The following is a 20,312-nucleotide window of genomic DNA, read 5'->3' as shown; positions in this document are numbered from 1 at the left end:
ACCTTGCTGGAGCTGCCTGGTAGAGAGAGACAGAAAGCACGAAGGTTAAAAGTCTAATGACAAGCTTCCTTAATGATTGCTCTTCCTGTATTCCCCCTGGGTAACATTTACTGACTCTAAATTGTCTTAAAACCACTCTAACATGGCTGAAACATTTCTAAATATAATTCAGCTCAAGTAATATTAAAGAATATAATGGAATTTCAGGAAAGAAAATCAAGCACAGTGAGTTTTTTAACCATTACATGTCATTCAGAGCAGGTCAAAAGGTGCATGGATTTCATAGAATCATAGAATCATAGAATGGTTTGGGTTGGAAGGGACCTTAAAGATCATCTAGTTCCAACCCCCCTGCCACAGGCAGGGACACCTTCCACTAGACCAGGTTGCTCAGAGCCCCATCCAACCTGGCCTTGAACACTGCCAGGGAGGGGGCAGCCACAGCTTCTCTGGGCAACCTGGGCCAGTGTCTCACCTCCCTCACAGGAAAGAATTTCTTCCTAATATCTAATCTAAATCTCCCCTCTTTCAGTTTAAAACCATTCCCCCTCGATTTGGGCAAACAAGGGAGACAAAACTGGAATGGAAGTTAGCTGGAGTGGAAGTTCACCTGTCTGCAGCAGTGCGTGGTTTCCCTGTAGACTGTATCTCCATAGATAGTGTGAACCTCTGCACTGTGATAATAGAAACTTCACCCACGCTCCTGTGGAAAAAAATCAAGGCAGTCCTGAAATAAAATTAAGAGTTATCACAGATGGTGATTTCTCAGTCCTGGGCAAATGGATCTCTCCCTTGGTAGTCGCAGGTGTACGCTGGAGTCTTGCATTTCCTCTTCTGCAGCAGCCTGAGCTCATCGGCTTCTTCAAAGTGACACGGAGCTTGGCTGCAGAAAATGGCTTAAAAGCACAATTAGCTTTCTGTAACAATAGCCTCTTTATTCTTCATTATGAAAAGGCCTGAAAGGGAATTTGTTTTCCAAGATAGATGAGAAATGAAGCTCTATCAGAACAAGTAACCTTGCAAACCAGACACAATAGCCGGTATCTACCCATCTCTTCCTCCCTTGCCCTCCTGAGGCAGTGCACAGCAGCTCGTGAAAAGCATGTTTTTTGTCTGCTCCCCTGCTTATAAATTACACTCATTAATAATATTTTCATTTCTTATGAAAGCAATAAAATAATAAATGTGCCTCCGCAGTTCCTGCTTTGCTCGGGGCCAAGCTCGCTGCCTCTCTCGGGCAGGAAGGTCAGTGTGGTGGGCTGGATTCATGCCCATTGTTGAGAGACTCTTTTAGCTGCCTCATTCAGATAATGTCACTGTCTTCCTTTACTGACCTTCTTTGATCCAGCCCCAAAGCTGATCCATAACTCATTAAAGTGACTCTCCCAAATAGCACGGACTCAGGCTCCAAGTACAAAACCCACATGATGAACCTATCTGTGCATTTCCATCACCCAGCATTTGAGCAGTTAATGAAGCTGGTGGCCAGGCTCGTGCTTTGGCTCAATTTCCATGTAGCAGATGTGAGTGAAGATACCTCAGACAGCTTCTTGTGTCCTTGAGGGATTCCAGACCCAGACCTGCCTCTGAGCATTGCTGCTTAGATCTGTTTGTACTTTCACAGAATCACAGAATCCCAGCCTGGTTGGGGTTGGAAGGGACCTCTGGAGATCATCTAGTCCAACCCCCTGCCAAAGCAGGGTCACCCAGAGCAAGTTGCACAGGGTCGTGTTCAGGTAGGTTTTGAATATCTACAGAGAAGGAGACTCCCCACCCTCCCTGGGCAGCCTGTGCCAGTGCTCTGGCAACCTCAAGGTAAAGAAGTTTTTCTTCATATTTAGATGGAACTTCCCATGTTTCCAATCATCAAATGTGAGGATGATGTAGTTGCTTTTAGTAACATGCAAATCCTTTTGTTATTTCAGTCTCCTTTGGGAAGTCTGTAAACATGAACAAAACCAGAATGAGAGGGATATAAGCACGAGGTGCTGGAGAATAAGAATTAGAAGTGTTTTGTGGGTTTTAGAACCAGGAAATAGGATTCACTGCAAAGATATGAAAAAACAAGAACAAAGAGGAACTAATCAATTCCCAAATAGTGTCAATCAGGAAAAGCTGATCAGTTCTGATGGCAGAAAGGTAGAGGACCCTTAGGCACAAAAGCTAGTAGAGGAGTCTCTACGCACCAAAGCTGGGTGCTAGGTGCTATTTGGAGAGTCACCAAAGACTGTGAGTGCATCAGGGAAAGGGCTATCTTAGCAATTAAACTAGGCAAAGCCTGAGGAAAGGATTTGTTTTCCCAAGCTTTGTCAGAAAGTCAGTAGCAGAACTGAGATGTGAAAAATGCTTCCTGATGGCAGTGCTGTGAGACTCATCCCCCTGGGGAGCAGGAAGGGACGGTCACCAGCTACTCAGCTCTTTGGACCTTCTAGGTAACAGGTTTGGTGGAATGCAAAGGGAAGGACATGACTCCTTTCCCCTGGGAAAGATGCTGTGTTACTACATCCCAAATTGATCAGTGGAAAGGTTTTTGGGGAGACTGTTGCTCTTGTAAGGCAGGAAAAAGTAATATATTTTGACTACAATATAATAGGACTTGATGGCTGCTGACTCCCTGTTGTCCAAAGGCCTTTTAGAGATCTGACCTGAGTCTGGAGGTCAGAAAAAAAATCAGGGTTGCTCAGGTCCAGGGCTAGTCCCTCCAGGTGTGCTCACTCACACAGAGATAGTGGTGTTTTGAGAGGAGTAAATGGGTGTCCAGGCACATCTGGGGGCACAACTGGAGCTCTGTAGCTGAGGAAAGCTCAAGGCTGGTGTAGCAAGGTTAGGGGCAGGCAAATGGGGATGGGAAGGAGAACAGGGCAGAGCTAGTGTACACTGAAACTGTTCCTGTACCAGCCAAATAAACAGGGTCAGAGCACTGATCCAAGTGCTGTTTACAATCATCCACAGGCTTTGCTAGCATGCTTGTTGGTACCATTTTTGACCAAGATCAACTAAGCACTATCACGGTCAATGTCCAAGCATGGTTCAAGGGGTAACACAGGCCAAGGGCTTCCCAACAGTCAGGATGGGCAAGGCTGCCTGGTTGTGGTGTGGGGAAAAAAGTTTATTTGTGTGGAAGACAAGCTGACAGCGGCGGCAGCAGCGAAAAGCGGCGGCAGCAGCGAAAAGCGGCGGCAGCGACTTGAGGTTAGTGCGGGGGCGAGGGCGACATCGGGCTTAACCGGGCGGTTTTTCGTACTCTGGGCCCCCCCTGAGCCCCCCGCGAGCATCAGCCCCGAGCTGCTTCCCTCTGACCCCGGACCCGGACCCGGAGGTTCCCAGCAACGAATCAGGAGAGGAGGGGGCGTAGCTGGAGGCACCACCCCCTGTTACCGTTGATAAAGAGCCTCCCAGAGGGCAGGGACTAGTCCCTGGCCAGAGGGGGGAGACTCAGCAGTGCCTGGGTGAGTCAGCAGTGACTGGGTGTGTCCCAGGGCAGGAGAGGCTGCAGTTGTTTGCAACTTGTTGGGGAGGGCACTGACTCCCTCCCAGTGCACAAGGCGAGGAAGGTGCCAAGGAGCTGTGAACCAGGGGTGGCACCAACAGGTATTTCCCAGTTCAGTGGAAGAAAAATGGTATCTACCCAGTGGAAGAAGACCAAAATGGATGTGGGAACCCAGACAGAGCTCCCACGGAAGGAGGCGATGGTGCAGGTTGCGGGCTGCAGGGAATGCTACACCGTCTCTGTGGTGTCAGGGGGCTGTGTGCGCTGTGAGCAGGTAGATGATCTGCTTGGCCGAGCGGCACAGCTGCAAAACCAGGTTGAAAGGCTTCAAGCCGAAGTAGAAAGGCTTAGGAGCATTCGGGAGGCTGAAATGGAGATAGACTGGTGGAGCCAGGCTCTGCCCTCCCTGCAACAAAAATGGGAGCACCTGCCGGAGAGCTCCCAGGATCGAGGGACCCCTGTACTCTGCCCCTCTCAGGTGGAAAACAATAACCTAGAGGAGAGGAGTGAGTGGAGGCAAGTCTATGGCCGTGGCAAAAGGCGAGTGCCCTCCTTGCCTACCTTGCCTCCACAGGTGCCTCTGAGCAATAGATATGAAGCCCTAGTGGAATACAGCCGGTCCAATGGGGATGTGGTGGAGAGGCAACCTATATCAGAGGTCCCACCACAGTCAGAAAAACCTGACAGGCGTATAGCTACCTCCTCCACAAGGAAGAAGAGAAGAGTTTTATTGGTTGGAGACTCCTTCCTAAAGGGATCTGAGGGCCCAATATGCAGAGCTGACCCCCATCACAGGGAGGTCTGCAGCCTGCCTGGAGCCCGAATCAGGGATATCACCAGGCAACTCCCCAACCTGGTGAAGGCCACAGACTACTACCCCCTGCTGATCTTCCAGACAGGTGGGGAAGAAGCTGCATCCCGTAGTCTGAGGGGGATGAAGAAAGACTACAAGGCCCTAGGACGGTTGGTGAAAGAGTCTGGGGCACAAGTTGTTTTCTCCTCCCTCCTTCCATTTTCAGGTGATGACGTGGGATGGAATAGTAGGATTCTCTCTATTAACACCTGGCTACGAGACTGGTGCTACAGGCAGGGCTTTGGGTTCTTTGATAATGGCTGGTTTTATAAGACAACAGGCGTGACAGTGATACATGGGAAAGGTTTATGTCGTAGGGGCAAAAGGGTTCTGGGACAGGAATTAGCAGGGCTCATTCGGAGAGCTTTAAACTAGATTCGAAGGGGGATGGGGTGGTAGCTGGGCTTGCACCACTGGGGCAAAGCTCTAGTGTTGAGGTAGACCAGGAGGCCCCCCATCCCCCTGGGGTGAATTCAGGGGGTGAATCTGGGATGAAATCGGTGTGCCCAGCTCGCTCCCTGAAATGCCTGTACACCAATGCACGCAGCATGGGGAATAAGCAGGAGGAGTTAGAAATCCGTGTTCGGTCGGGGGGCTATGATCTAGTGGCAATTACAGAGACTTGGTGGGACGCCTCGCATGACTGGAATGTGGTCATGGATGGCTATGTCCTGTTCAGGAAAGACAGGCCGCTAAGGAGAGGTGGTGGAGTTGCTCTTTAAGTGAGTGAGCAGCTAGAATGTATTGAGTTCTGTCCAGAGGCGGATCAGGAGCGAGTTGAGAGTTTGTGGGTGCGAATTAAGGGGCAGGCTGGCAGGGGTGATACTGTTGTGGGTGTCTATTACAGGCCACCGGATCAGGATGAGGAGGGTGATGAGGCCTTCTCCAGGCAGCTGAGAGCAGTCTCGCAATTACAGGGCCTGGTTGTTGTGGGGGATTTCAACTACCCTGATATTTGCTGGGAGGCCTACTCAGCCAGCCATCCCCAGTCCAGGAGGTTCCTCCAGTGCATTGATGATAACTTTCTGATGCAAATGGTGGATGAGCCAACTAGGAGTGGAGCGCTGCTGGATCTGATCCTCACTAACAAGGAGGGTCTGGTTGAAGAGGTGAAGGTTGAGGGCAGCCTTGGTTGTAGCGACCATGAGATGGTAGAGTTCAGGATCTCATGTGGCAGGAACAGAATAGCTAGCAGAATCACAACCCTGAACTTCAGGAGGGCCAACTTTGGCCTTTTCAAGCAATTGCTAGGGGAAATCCCATGGGAGAGGGTACTAGAAGGTAAGGGGGCCCAAGATAGTTGGTTAGCGTTCAAGGACTGCTTCTTCCGAGCTCAAGATCAGAGCATCCCAACAGGTAGGAAGTCAAGGAAGGGTACCAGGAGACCTGCATGGTTGAACAGGGAACTGCTGGGCAAACTCAAGTGGAAGAAGAAGGTGTACAGATCGTGGAAGGAGGGGCTGGCCACTTGGGAGGAATATAAGTCTGTTGTCAGAGGATGTAGGGAGGCAACTAGGAAAGCTAAGGCCTCCTTGGAATTAAACCTTGCAAGAGAGGTCAAGGACAACAGAAAGGGCTTCTTCAAATACATTGCAGGTAAAGCCAACACTAGAGGCAATGTAGGCCCACTGATGAATGAGGTGGGGGTCCTGGAGGCAGAGGATAAAAAAAAGGCGGAGTTACTGAATGCCTTCTTTGCCTCTGTCTATACTGTTGGAGGCTGTCCTGAGGAGCCCTGGACCCCTGCGGCCTCAGAAGAAGTCAGGATAGAGGAGGAATCTGTCTTGGTTGATGAGGGCTGGGTCAGGGACCAATTAAGCAACCTGGATGTCCATAAATCCATGGGCCCTGATGGGATGCACCCGCGGGTGCTGAGGGAGCTGGCGGAAGTCATTGCTAGGCCACTCTCCATCATCTTTGCTAAGTCATGGGCAACGGGAGAGGTGCCTGAGGACTGGAGGAAAGCGAATGTCACTCCAGTCTTCAAAAAGGGCAAGAAGGAGGACCCGGGTAACTATAGACCGGTCAGCCTCACCTCCATCCCCGGAAAGGTGATGGAACAACTTGTCCTTGGTGCTGTCTCTAGGCACATCAAGGATAGGGGGATCATTAGGGGCACTCAGCATGGCTTCACCAACGGGAAGTCTTGCTCAACCAACTTGATAGCCTTTTATGAGGATGTTACCCAGTGGATAGATGATGGTAAAGCTGTGGATGTGGTCTATCTCGATTTCAGTAAAGCGTTTGACACGGTCTCCCACAGCATCCTCGCAGCTAAACTGGGGAAGTGTGGTCTGGATGATCGGGTAGTGAGGTGGATTGTGAACTGGCTGAAGGAAAGAAGCCAGAGAGTAGTGGTCAATGGGACAGAGTCCAGTTGGAGGCCTGTGTCTAGCGGAGTCCCTCAAGGGTCGGTTCTGGGACCAGTTCTATTCAATATATTCATTAATGACTTGGATGAGGGATTAGAGTGCGCTGTCAGCAAGTTCGCTGATGACACAAAACTGGGAGGAGTGGCTGAGATGCCGGAAGGCTGCGCAGCCATTCAGAGAGACCTGGACAGGCTGGAGAGTTGGGCGGGGAGAAATTTAATGAAATATAACAAGGGCAAGTGTAGAGTCCTGCATATGGGCAAGAACAACCCCATGTACCAGTACAAGTTGGGGACAGAGCTGTTGGAGAGCAGCGTAGGGGAAAGGGACCTGGGGGTCCTAGTGGACAACAGGATGACCATGAGCCAGCAGTGTGCCCTTGTGGCCAAGAAGGCCAATGGCATCCTGGGGTGTATTAGAAGGGGTGTGGTCAGCAGGTCAAGAGAGGTTCTCCTCCCCCTCTACTCTGCCCTGGTGAGGCCGCATCTGGAGTATTGTGTCCAGTTCTGGGCCCCTCAGTTCAAGAAGGACAGGGAACTGCTAGAGAGAGTCCAGCGCAGAGCCACGAAGATGATTAAGGGAGTGGAACATCTCCCTTATGAGGAGAGGCTGAGGGAGCTGGGTCTCTTTAGCTTGGAGAAGAGGAGACTGAGGGGTGACCTCATTAATGTTTATAAATATGTAAAGGGCAAGTGTCAAGAGGATGGAGCCAGGCTCTTCTCAGTGACATCCCTTGACAGGACAAGGGGCAATGGGTGCTCAAGCTGGAGCACAGGAGGTTCCACTTAAATTTGAGGAAAAACTTCTTTACGGTGAGGGTGACTGAACACTGGCACAGGCTGCCCAGAGAGGTTGTGGAGTCTCCTTCTCTGGAGACATTCAAAACCCGCCTGGACGCGTTCCTGTGTGATATGGTCTAGGCAATCCTGCCCCGGCAGGGGGATTGGACTAGATGATCTTTCGAGGTACCCTCCAATCCCTAACATTCTGTGATTCTGTGATTCTGTGAAGACAGCTGTGCCCCCTGGACCAGGAGATGATCTTTGGCCTGCTTTATTTGGTAGCACAGACATAGTCTGATAATGTCTGTGCACTAGCCCTGGGGAGTCAGGGCATACAGTAGTCAAGTCACACCGCCTGCGTGACTGCTTAGCTCAAATGACTGCTGGCATTACAGGGAGTGTACTTCTATACCTAGGAGGAGTTATTAAATCCTTTCAAAGCCCATGGGTGTTCAGGTCCATCTTCTACAGGCACAGAAATAAATCCCTATTCCCTTCTGCAGGTAATTACTTGCCTGGTCAGACTCCTTGTACATGCATGTGCATACGTGATTTGCATGTAGCAAAGGCTGTCAGTTTTCTCTGTGACTGTGCATGTAAAACCAGCAAAGAAGCACTGGCTGTGGTTGTCCCCAGGCTGGTTTGCAGCTTCTCCAGAGGCAGCTGCTCTCTCAAGGCTCAGGAACAGCCTCAGGGCAAGAGGTGATAAATGCAAGGGGGTAGGACTGAACTGGTGGTCCCTAGACAATAGGCAAAAACATCTGCAGGAACTTAAATGGGAGGTGGGATCTCAGGGCGTAGAGGGGAGGAGAGACAGGAAAGAGAAAGGCAGGGATGAAGCATGGGGAGCAACAAGACTCGTTCAGCTGAGGCTGTGCCAGGATTCAGCCAGGATTCCCACATATAGCCATATCTTGGACCCAGGTTAGTGGAAAATCGCAGTTTCTTCCTTAAATCTTCCTTAGACCTAAGCTAGACTAAATGGAAATAAATAAAGGTGTATGGATTTACCCAAACTACATGCTGAGATATTGCAGTATACAAAAGATGATGATTCTTACTCACCTTGTAAAGATCATGGTGGATCTTAAAATCATTTTTGTAGTGACTACTGTAAACCAAGGGCCTTCACTACAGACAGCCCTGCAGGACCCCCAACCCTGCAGGGTGTGCATGGGGAAGCTGTCTAGGTTTCTAGGCTGGAGACTACTTATCTGAAGCAGGAAGGCCCCACCAACATCTTTGCAATCTGCATCAAGGCAAGGAAAATTGTGTCGTATTCAAGCTGTCTTGGAGATAAACTGAGTGGGTTTATTATAAAGCTGCCAGGTGACAGAAGTATTGCAGACAGTGTCTCTCCTCTTTGAAGAACAGGGACACATAACTTGTGGCAGCTCTTCTCTCCAGGACCCTAAGGCTGCCACAGGACCTCCCAGTGCTACAGGAAGAGCCTTATCCTGGCCGTGTGGAAGATGTTCAGTTGGCAGCTTGTGATCTTCCCACCTTCTGCATTTCTGTTTGCTGGCTCCAAAGTGGGGTGATGTGCTCACTGGGCTGATCTTCCCCCCCCTTCATCATTTCTGTTTGCTGGTTCCAAGGTGAGTGATCACCTAGCTTCAGGACCAATACCTCCAGGCTGTTTTCTCTGCTGTCACACTGTCTCCCTAGTGCCACCTCGTTGTAAATCACCACAAAAGCTTTCATTGCTGTCAAATAAGCATGAGTAAGAAAGGATTCACATGGGAACAGGACAAAGAGGAGTGAGCCTGAAGATTACAAGCAAAAGCATTCAAGACAAACGCAAGCTGTCCCAGCTACTCCCACCACCACTCCGCAGAGCGCGGTGGTGATGTTTCTCGTAAGGTCACCCAGCCCGCAGTTTAACAAGCACAATGAACACACTCACTGGGCTTCCTCCTGCTATAACAACATATGGTGGTGGGAGGGTGATTGACTGGTACAATGTGATTTTCAATAAAATGTCTTCAACGCAGAAAAGTTCCAGGTGACTAGAAGTAAGCAATCATTGTGCCAATCTTTCAGCAAAAAAGGGTCACGCGTCGAGTACGGCAACTTGAGGGAATAAGGCAGCTTTTTATAGCGAGTAATATCTCTTCTGACAGTGTTAGTGAACTGCTCCAAACCACACTTGGCTGGGAATGTGCTAAGATGAATAGCTTTGTCTTTCAGTAAGTATTACCAGGAGCACTAGGAAGAATGAGAAATGGTCTGTAAAGTAAGCAATAGCTAAAAATCCTCTTCTCTCCTGACCTTATTGTAAATAAACCCTTGCAGTGCGGGGAGGAAAAAAAAAAAGTGTAAGGAGGTGCCCCCTGGGTGGAAGAAAAATCCACCCTAAAGGGAAACCTGGAAGATTTTATTAAGGAGTGTTAAGGATTAGGTGTGTTGAGCTGGAATATCACAGTCCGCTCTGGCACTAGCCTCATCATTCACTCTTGTTTACCTTAGTCTTATGGTGGTGGATTGAGACCTTGGCTGGCTCTGGGTGCACAGTGTGATGGGTGTTTTTTTGTTCCTGCAGGAAGAGATAGGTGGAGAGAACTGCCTAAATAAATGAAGCAGGTACAGGGGACTTTTATCCCTTTTTTCAGGCCTGACCAACACTAGACTGAGAAATTTGGGCCATGCAGGGAAGTGACCACAAATCTCCTGCACCTTCGCAGTCCAACGTGTTGCTGGTCATTGTGTCTTATGAGGGCTCAGGTTTGGGAGATGGGGAGGCTTTCCTGGTGTGGGCCTGGTCCTTCATAGCCTGGAGCTCAAATTAATGGACTATTGTCTTCTAGCTTTTGAGGGAGTTATGGGTTTCTTCACAGTTCTGGGGGACTAGAGGGAAAGGAATGTGAAAATGTTTGTTTCAGTTATGATGGTTTATTTCTGAGAAAGCTGCACCATGGCTCATCTTCTCCCAAATGTGATCTTGTAAGACCTGGAAAGTGCAACAGGACCTACCTATACCCTCCCAAACATTTTGCTTCTGGACTAGCACCTCTCATTGAATTAGTGCTGGGAGCTGGCATTTTACATGGCAGCCAGTCACCTCAGTACATGTCATGCCTGCCCATTACTCTAACTCAATCCTAACACACGCAGAATAAGAACATCTCTGTGAGTCACCACTTGTAACCAGCCTTCTTTGGACAGCCACCAACCAATACTCTTCCATAAAGCTTTCTTTTTGCATATAGGTCTCTCAAGAGACCTCTTCTTTGCATTAAAGCATTTGTATACCCAGTATGTTTTGAGAGGTCTTCAAGAGAAAGCCCTCCTAGCACACCTGGACATGAATTACTAATTCACAGTGTTTACTAATTATTATCTTGATGTAAACTGGCTGACTCACCATGCCATGGCTCAGTCTGTTAATAGGGAAAAAATGTTCGGTGATGCTATTTTTGGTAGAGCAAATATAATAATAATATATTGGTAGAGCAATACGAAAAAAAATGAGAGAGGAATTATAGACACACCCAGACAACAGTCGTGTGCCTTGTACTGTGGCTGTCTGAGCATATGGTCTTTTATGGGACTCTAGCCCCCATCAACTCAGAAAGCAAATCTTTCCACTCTGTCTAGTCTGAGAGCGAGTTTGCTCATCTCTGACCCTGTCACTGAAGCATCTGGCAGGAATTATGAACTCTCTATCTTCTCATGTTAAACCTGAGGTTAATGGTTGTTTCAGATTTGTTATTATTTGTTTTTCCCTAGAGGGAAGAAAGGAGCAAGGATATATCTGAAGAAGTGATAACCAGATGTTTGGCATTTCCATTTCACTTCAGGCTTTTCTCAGACTGATCTTCCCTACTGATTCAATCAGAGAAATAGTCCCTTTCACTCCCATCTCCAAAACCAGGTCCAGGTAGTTGTTGGTCTACATGCTTCCTTTTCTGCAGGTGCATCCCAGATCTGCCCTTGCTGCAGAGGCAGAAGATCTGTTATGGGCTGAGGGAGGAAAAATGCTGATGTTATTCAATTGTCTTGGATAGTGAGATCCTGTCACATATGTGGGGCAAGGGGAACCTTTGTAGGTCTGAGTTATGGACTGAAGGACTCAGGGGAGAAGGAATCTCTCACGGTGTCTGGTTTACCAAATCCCACCCAGGGATGGAGCAATAAGATTTAAAAGGTGGGTGAAACCCCGTTTGGGGCAGCCAAGAAGTGGGGGAAGAATGTGAATGATCGTTGATCCTTGCTTTTTAGCTGGTATCCCCACATGGTTCACCATAAACCAGTAGGTCAAACCGGGTCAAGCAGATCACTTTTCCCCAATGCCTTTTTGTCAGGACAGTGAGCATAGGACATGCTCTTCCTCTCCCAGGCCAGTGCTTGGATGATGATGATGGCAAAAGTGACTGTATGGAACCTAGAAATCAGGGCATGTTGCAGCTGTCAGGGGGATGTGCAGAGCTGCAGTCATGGATATAGGCAGATAAAGGCTCAGACAACATTCATGTCCATGCATTCGCTTCTAGGAGACACCTCCCACAGACGTGTGCCCGAACATCTTCAAGTCACTTCATGACTTTGGCAAGGGTTTATCTCAAAGTAAGGCCTTCAGCAAAGCTTCAAACCATCCCCTTTTTATCCTTGATTATCCGAATCACATGCCACCAAAATTTCCTCCAATCTCCCAGTACTATGATTTCTACTCCACGTTGACAAAGTCCGGGTGGACATTTGAAGAGTTAATGGTATATTTTTCTTTGGCATAATTGACGCTTAGTCCTTTTTTAGTTTGAGATGCAAAAATGCCTAGAAGGCATAGGGGGCTCTAAGATCTCCTTTATACCCTTAATTCCTGAAGATCATTACAATCAAGGAGACTTTAAATCCCTAGATAAGTCTCAGCAAAGGGATGATGAACAGATAAGAAGCAGCAGGAGTGTATTACAATAATATTCATCCAGAGATCTACCATGGTACTTTCACTAAAGAACCAAGCTTGCAAAACAAAAGTGAGGTGGGAGGAGGGGTGGGCATTTGGCTAATACAAAAGTGTGAGCAGTACCATGGGGATGAATCACACATTTCTCATCAAAAAACAAGTAGTCCCATGACACTGGAGCTAAAAGAGTTTGGTTTCCAGCAGAACAACATGACTTCATTTGGGGTGAACCAAACACTTTTTATCAGTCTCGCCTCTCCTTGATTGCTTCTTCTCCTTGAAACTTGTCTTTAAGATGCTTGCATCTCAGTAATATATGGTTAAAATTAGTCAGTGGGTTTCATAGCTATCTGAAGGGAAGATGCAGAGACAACTGAGCTCTTCTTCCCCAAGAAACCAGAGAATCAAAGCCACCATTTTTTCACCTCCCCTCTCTTCTCTTCCTCTGTAACACTGATCTTCTAGGCTCAAAACACACCTTTTTTTTTTTGTTTTTTTCCCCACAAATACAGTAATGGAGCTCTGCTTTTAAGACTACTGTTATGGTGTGTCCTTACATGCTTCCTGAGGCATATATTGCTGGTCAGCATCAGAGAGAAACAGTAGGCAAGATGGCCCTTGGGTGTGCCTCCATATGCCTTCTCTTGTGCTCTTATACGATGCTCTGCCCGCTGTCCTGTACCCAGGAACATTGGTTGCCTTCCAGGAAGGATGAAAAACAGGCAACACCCTTAAACCAAGCTATCTCACAGTAAAGCGTTAGGCGTTTCCCTTCCTCTGGAGCTCTAGCATCTTCCTGTGTGGGAGATTAGGACAGGTCTGGAGGACTGTGTGCTATGTATATGGTCTGATTTTCAGAGATGTTGCAGAAGAGAACAAGAATACCTTCTTTATTCAGCCTCCTAGGGCCCTCAAACCCAGAAGAAGTGTGTTTGCAGCAGTAGGTGGGTCTCTCCGTTGTATCTTGCTTGGCTTTGTGAGGCTGGTCTTTAGGAAGAGAGACTGAGTCTCCTGGGGATCATACAGAACTGGCTAAAGTGACATGTCAACATATTTGTCTGATATAATCTGAGATTTCAGGCTCAAGAAACTTGGTGCTTACCTATTGTTTTGTCTAATATAATAACAGAGTCAGAAGGCAGCTAATTGCAAAATAAATCAGTAAGGAAACCCAACAGGAGAGTTTGGTTAATTGTGATTCGTTGTTTTTTCCTATTTTATAATGTGAAATCTGGTTCTCCCAGTGGTAGAGAATGACTTCCCTCAGCAAAATTAGTATGATACTGTATATAAAAAGTCCAAATCAACTCTGTGTGTGTGCCTGTCTGTCTGTCTATCTATCTCATTAGCACCTTTCTTTTCCACTGTTTTTGGTGAAGCAAAAAATGACCTTTCAAATCAAACACTTCTGAAGCCTATTACAGAAAGCCTTCATATTTCAAATATTTTTTCAGCTTCATAATACTTTTTTCTTTCCTCAATCTTCTGTTTCCTGCTTAGCACAAAAAGTAATGTTGTCTTGACTTTCCACATCCTTTTTTAAACTTTTATTATATTAAATTTTTCTTTTCCATATTTTTTTCAAAACTGTTTCCTATATTGGAAATAGCTGAACTAACAAGAAAGTGAATTTTTAAGTCTGCTAATCTAGAACTTTTCCAAAGATTGAGATATTGAAAACCTGTAGAAGGTGTCGCAAAAGATAAAATGAAAGAGAGAATATGAAGAAAAATTAAAACAAATGAACAAGCAAGATGTTTAAAATGTTTGAAGTATTTTTAAAAATAAAGTGTTTCCCACTGTCAATTCTGAAAACAATGGAAACCCGTCTGAACTTTTCTTCTGGCAATTACAGTCCTGTCTGGGCCACCGAATAAATATTCTGGGACCTCCTGACAGTATCTGGTCTATAATGGTCTCAAGCAAGCAGTTCGAATTCACCGAAACCTTCTGGATATACATCTGGAGGGACTGTGATATAGTTAGCCATGCAAAGTCCGTTCCTTCTTTGGCTTTTATTGCAAGCTTTCACAGAAGAAAAGGAAAAGAATATTTAAGCTGAGAAGGGAAAGCTTGTGATCTAGATACTGCAAAGACTGACTGTGAGTGTGGCTAAGACCCGGGTAAGATCTTCATCCTTATATTTCCCAATCTTCCTGTGAATGTGTCTGCAAAGGTGGTAAACAATCTCTAAGAAAAGCTGAGAAAGCAAAGTGGAAAAAAAAAGGAGACCACTGACATTGATGGACATGTGTACTGTTACCACACTGTAATTTATAATTTACAGAATTTTGTGAATTTGACATGATTCTAGAAATGTGATTGTAAGCCAGAAGGAGAGAAAATGGCTGATTCCAAAGTGAAATAATTATTTGTAGGTGGTAGAAAATGGGTGTGCCAGTTATTTGAAGAGGGCATCAGTAGCATGAAATATAGACCACCAGTGCTCTGTAGCTGTGAGCAAGTTGTCTCTTCAGTGTATGTCAGACTGTTTGAAAATATACTTGAAATCTTTTCTTTCCAAAAGACAACAAAAGTTTAAAATCTTTTACTTGCACACACAGTCTCAAGATGCAAACCTTTGCCTCCTCCAGCAGCGATGAAGCCGTTTGTGTCAAGGAGCAGGCTGGGTGAGGGAGCAAGTGAGGGTCGGAGGTAAGGAGTGTACAGCATCTTCAGCAGCAGTTGACGACTACCTATGAGAGCATGCAGTTGGCTTGGAGTGCAGGTATGCATGGAAATCCCAGGACATAACATTCAACCTTTGATCTTCCTATTTTCTGAATAGAAGAGCAGCTTAGTCCCCCTAGCTTTAGACCTCCACCCTTCAAACAGTATGGGAAGAAGGTATAGGTTTGTGACCAGGGCACATTACCACCATCAATCACATTTCCAGGTAATTAGCTGCTTTAATGCTACCTGGGCAATTGCATAGAATTTAGCCATCTAAATTTGTAGGATCATTGACTTTTTACACTGAGCTAAGAGAAGTCATTCTGGTGAGTGATGGACTGGAAACCAAACACGGGCGAATGAGCTTTACAAGTCTTGTCTGAGAGTGTTATCCTTAATGGTTCTACTGGAGGCACGAGTCATCTTCACAGCAGCGAACATTAAAAGTGGATGCCTTGCTGAGGATCTTGCAACTCTAGCTAATCACTGGCAATAACATAAATGTCATGGCATGGACTGATGGTTTTCAACAGTGATGACAGGAAGTATCTGCAGGTGACACTTTTCTCAGTGAAATGAGGATGCTGCATGTTCTGTCTCATTGCCTATGTCCTGGCCACTTAACACAGCGTCTAGTTTCTGAAGGGCTCTTATATGAGGATTCATTACTCTATACTCAAATGCGTATTTAGGTCAGTCTTCTGCTAATAAACTGGAAAGATTTTTTGTTTCCCAGCTGTTAATTTCTTTAATGAAAAAGATAACACCAGCAAACAGCACTGAATGAAGAGGTGAAATACATTCCTTCAGGCTGTTTGGCAGGGATTTGGTCACTGGATTTGATGGAGCCAAAATATTTCACCTGAGAACTTAAGGGAATAGAAGAAGCTTCCCAGACAAAACTGAAATGGAAGAAGGAAGTCTACGGAATGTGGAAAAAGGGACAGGCTACTTGGGATGAATACAGGAAGGTTGTCAGAGTATGCAGGGAGGCAACAAGGAAGGCCAAGGCCCACTTGGAATGAAATCTGGCAAGGGACATCAAAGACAACAAGAAGGGCTTCTTTAAGTACATCAGCGGCAAAAGGAAGACTAGGAAAAACGTGGCCCGCTGCTGAATGAGGAGGGTGCCCTGGTGACGGAGGATGCAGAGAAGGCGGAGTTACTGAATGCCGCCTTTGCCACAGTCTTTACTACTAAGGCCAGCCCTCAAGAATCCCAGACCCTGGAGGTACAAGAGAAAGTCCGGAGAAAGGAAGACTTTCCCTTGGTTGAGGAGGATCAAGTTAGAGATCATTTAGACAAACTGGACACCCACAAATCTATGGGCCCCGACGGAATGCACCCACGAGTGTTGGGGGAACTGACAGATGTTATTGCTCATCCGCTCTCTATCATCTTTGAAAGGTCATGGAGAACAGGAGAGGTTCCCGTGGACTGGAGGAAGGCCAATGTCACTCCAGTCTTTAAAAAGGGTAAGAAGGAGGACCCAGGCAACTACAGGGAGGTCAGCCTCACCTCCATCCCTGGAAAGGTGATGGAGCAGCTCTTTCTGGATGCAATCTCTAAGCATGTGGAGAAGGTCATCAGAAGTAGTCAACATGGATTCACCAAGGGGAAATCATGCTTGACCAGACCAATCTGATAGCCTTCTATGACGACATGACCAGCTGTGTTGATGAGGGGAGAGCAGTGGACGTTATCTACCTTGACTTCAGCAAGGCTTTTGACACTGTCTCCCATAACACCCTCATAGGAAAGCTCAAGAAGTGTGGCCTAGATGAGTGCACAGTGAGGTGGATCGAGAACTGGCTTAACGACAGAACCCAGACAGTTATGATCAGCGGTGCTGAGTCTAGTTGCAGGCCTGTGGCTAGTGGTGTTCCCCAGCGGTCAGTACTGGGCCCGGTCCTGTTTAACTTATTCATCAATGACCTGGACGAAGGAACAGAGTGTACACTCAGCAAATTTGCTGATGACACAAAACTGGGAGGGGTGGCCGATACACCAGAAGGCTGTGCTGCCGTTTAGCGAGACCTGGACAGGCTGGAGAGCTGGGCAGAGAGGAACCTCATGAAGTTCAACAAAGGCAAGTGTAGAGTCCTGCACCTCGGGAGGAATAACCCCATGCACCGGTACAGGTTGGGGGCTTATCTACTGGAGAGCAGCTCTGCAGAGAAGGACCTGGGTGTTCTGGTGGACAACAAGTTCACCATGAGGCAGCAATGTGACCTTGTGGCCAGGAAGGCCAATGGTATCCTGGGGTGCATTAGGAAGAGTGTGGCCAGCAGGTCAAGGGAGGTTATCCTCCCCCTCTACACAGCCCTAGTGAGGCCATACCTGGAGTAACTATGTGCAATTCTGGGCCCCCCAGTTCAAGAAAGATAAGGAATTACTGGAGAGAGTCCAGCAAAGGGCTACAAAGATGATCAAAGGACTGGAGCACCTCTCATGAGGAGATGCTGAGAGAGCTGGGTCTGTTCAGCCTGGAGAAGAGCAGACTGAGGGGGGATCTTATCAACACTTATCAACCACCTTAGGGGTGGGTGTCAAGAGAAGGGGACCAGACTCTTCTCAGTGGTGCCCAATGACAGGACAAGGGGCAATGGCCACAAGCTGAAATGTGTGAAGTTCCATCTCAATATGAGGAGGAACTTTTTTCCTTTGAGGGTGGCAGAGCACTGTCACAGGCTGCCCAGGGAGGTTGTGGAGTCTCCTTCTCTGGAGATATTCAAAACCCACCTGATGTGACCCTGTGCAACATGTTCTGGGTGACCCTGCTTTGGCAGGGGGTTGGACTAGATGATCTCCAGAGGTCCCTTCCAACCCTTAACCATTCTGTGATTCTGTGACATTGCACCCTTTCTCCTGATATGACACCTGATTCAGAATGGAGAGAAGAAATTTTAACCACAGTGAGTTATCGGCTGTGGCTCTTTCTGTTGTGCTAGTTAAAGAGCTGACTCTTTAACTTTAAAGGTGCCTTTTATTCCTACAAATTCCTACCCATCCTAGTTGCTATTTCATTTTCTAGAGGATCTCTGAAACTAAAGATATCTTCCAGTCATTACCAGGGAGAGATGCTCTCAAGCCGCAAACTTAAAAGCAAGAGAGAAGGACTCCATAACTCAAACCTACCAGCCATTGATTTCTGCAAGAGTTATCACAGAAGAATCACAGAAGAATCCCAGCACTTAACAAACAGATCAGGAACTAATGAGGAAAAAAAATCAATCACATTGCAAGTCAAAACATGTTACTTTTGTTTTCCAAAGAACTGAAAATAAGATTAACCTTCCAGCAGAACTTTCTTTGAGTCTAAGGGTAGCTTTTGACCCAAATGTCTATTGATGTCTTCCTTTTTGTTGGCAAAACAGAGGTCATCACTTTAGGGAGTCTGTACTGTTGAAATGAACATAACAAATTACCATTAAATCAAATGAAGTCTCTCAATGGCTTTGGACAGCAAACTACTGGGTCTTGATCTTAAACCTCAATAATGTTTCCAAAATGAGTTTTCATTGTGGACCTCTGTCAGCAGCGCTGCATCTGTAGAGAGCTGGGGAACGACTTAATCACCAAGAAGAGATTCAAAGAGCCACCAGGAGCAGGGCAGCATGGGGATATTTACCTCCTGGGTTGGTACAGGTGGTCTCACAGTGAGCACCTATTAGCAATGCAGAAAGACATTGTGTGGTAGTTACTATGAGCCCTGCTGCAACACTATAAAGCAATGTTAAGTAGTTGTGTGTGGCTACACGTCTTTGTCAGAAGTCTTGCACATCAGGTAAGAAACTAAGGGTTTCTCTTTCTGCTTTGTGCAAAGGGAGGTGAAATGAGCTGCTTTTGTGTTCAGTGGTCAAAACTGAAAAGTGTATATCCTGCTGTGAAATCATGGGAGATATCTCAGATGTTGCATGTATGAGATGTTCTGACAAGTTCCCATGTGTCATGCAGGTATGTATGAACCTACTGGAGCAATGTGTGTGAGAAAAGTCCTGGCTAAGACTGTGCTAGCTGCTTTTCAGACACATAGCAAAAGAGGAGTGCACCTCTAAGACTGAGTTAAATTGGTCCGGCAAAAAAATTTATGGATGAAGAGGGAGGGAATATCACTTTCTTGTTTTTACTGACGGAGAGCTGAGGTCCAGCTTTCTAAGCTCTTAGTGAAACCTGAGGTTGGATTCTCAAAGCAGCTCAGTCCACACCACACTTTGAGCCAAGCCTTCTCAGTCGTAAATACGGAGTTATTTGAAAATCTTCCTTGAGGTGATTTGTTCAAGGACAATGATATTTATACAGCATCAAATCTTGTGAATCCTTTTACTTCTGTAACTCTGTCCATAAACCAAAGGAGGATGCCATGATCTATCTCACTGTCATCACCCAGTAGTGTCAGAACTGCACACAGGGATCTGGGTTGCTAATTTAACACCATTAAATCCATCAGCCTATTGCAAACTTATAAATTACAAGCCTCCCTTAGCATCTGGTAATTTTCCAGGTACACTTATCAGGGCAGATCTGGGCTGGAAATGGCATGTTCTGTAATCAATGGCTAGGAATGGCATTGAATCCACGTGGGGAAAAGCAGCTGCTCTTTCTATACCATTCACTAAACCCAATCCTAAAGACAGACACAGCATTAAAGCTCCATTGCCCACAACGAACAATGGCCAACTTTTGCTCTTCGACTAAGAAAAAGCTTTGCTAGAATGGAGTTATAGGAGGTGTACGAGACTGGCATGAGCATCACCTGATGGAGCTGAACCTTAGCCCGCATTGGGCATCTGGGCTTGACCCTTGTTGATCTGCAGTGCTGTGATGATCTAGCTGGTTGCTGCCTACTTTTATTTCCATTTATTTTTTGCATTCTTCTAGCACAGGTTCAAGTCCTACTCCCAATATGGAAAAACTCATGGTCCCGCTCTGAGAACTTGCATGAGAGGTTGTAAAATTTTGCATTTCCTGATAAACCTTGAAAAACCTGTCAGCTCTTGTTTTGTGCTCTTGTTTCAGTTTCCCACTCCACAACAAATGCAGGATGCAACAAGAGGAAACGGCAACCCCTCGAGTGGTTTAGAAACCTTTAACCAAGAGGAAAGGTTAATGGCATAGAATTAATGCAGTTGAGTTTATTCTTAATAGAGAAGAAGAGAGTTTGAGATGACTTAGCAGAAATCTTCAGCCTTAGAAAGGAAAAAGATGATAGCAGATAGTTTTCACTCTGATGTCA

Source organism: Nyctibius grandis, chromosome 5 (assembly GCF_013368605.1).
Source record: "Nyctibius grandis isolate bNycGra1 chromosome 5, bNycGra1.pri, whole genome shotgun sequence".
In the NCBI taxonomy this organism is placed as follows: Eukaryota; Metazoa; Chordata; class Aves; order Nyctibiiformes; family Nyctibiidae; genus Nyctibius; species Nyctibius grandis.
Note: the sequence above shows the minus strand (reverse complement) of the source record.